General features: G+C 31.6%; 1 protein-coding gene across 1 annotated transcript in view; it reads right to left on the minus strand.

The window, feature by feature from the left end:
- Window positions 1-4: 4 nt before the first annotated feature.
- The window catches only part of LOC119590660 (golgin subfamily A member 7-like), a gene marked incomplete in the record, with an annotated part of 18484 nt that continues 17450 nt past the window's right edge, over window positions 5-1038 (minus strand). The window contains 1 exon segment of the mRNA XM_037939336.1: window positions 5-1038.

The raw sequence follows: 1038 nt of genomic DNA on the forward strand, positions 1-1038 counted from the left end.
GTGGGCATGATCTACTACACACCATTGCACATCCCAAGTTGAAGATATATTTGGACCATAAATAATCACACCAGTCTTGAGATAAATTAAATTAGATTAACTCAAAGTTTACAAACCAACCTTATCCTCAAAATAGATGTCAAAAATTAACTGAGAATGGACTCTATGGAACCTAAATATTGTCAGGAATCGTTAAATATGAGTATCATATCACTTACTTTTGTCATTGAAAAATTCACATGAAGTTTAAGGATAGTGTTTTCCAGATTCCAATTTATTAAGCAAACTGAAAAAACAACATGACATTTCTTAATCTGAATCATTTCAGATTTTAGATATACTTGTAACCTAGAATTGGAGGAGGGGAAAAAAGGGACAAATGCTGTCTTGCACGATGTCAAGAATATAATGCAAAACAAAACAAAGAACTCAAACAACAGTATGTATATAAATGCATTATGTCTATGAACCTAAGTTTGACAAAGAAAAGAAAAAATCACTGTCCAGTATATGCACTAGAATATCAAAGAAACAGAAATACCAGGATATTCACCAATGCTACTAACTCTTCATGATGTTACCTCCCTGATAACACAAGGATAAACATACACTGAACAAATCCCACTGGAAATCACATCACTCCACCATATACCTCCCGCATATCATTGGCTTGGTTTGTTTCAAAAATTATATGTAATTAATCAAAGAGAAAAAAAACATTAAATTAAAGTAATTTCTTTTCTGAACAGTATATTCTCACATACGTACATAGCTGTCTAACTCAAGATATAATAAATTACCAACTACAGTGATAAAAGAGGACAAAATCATTCTCCATTACTTTTTTATTAATTTTTTCTTTTAACTTGCAAGAAGGGAACAGAACCAACTTATACACCTCATGTTTGGGGGTTGAATCTCGCTCTCTCATTCTTTCAAAAATGACACTTATATATTTGCCTTAATGCTATAATATACTATCCCATATAATGATAAAAATGTTGTGGATGAACATGAGAACTATGAATGTCTGCGGGT

The sequence above is a fragment of the Penaeus monodon genome, chromosome 27, assembly GCF_015228065.2.
Source record: "Penaeus monodon isolate SGIC_2016 chromosome 27, NSTDA_Pmon_1, whole genome shotgun sequence".
Taxonomy (NCBI): Eukaryota; Metazoa; Arthropoda; class Malacostraca; order Decapoda; family Penaeidae; genus Penaeus; species Penaeus monodon.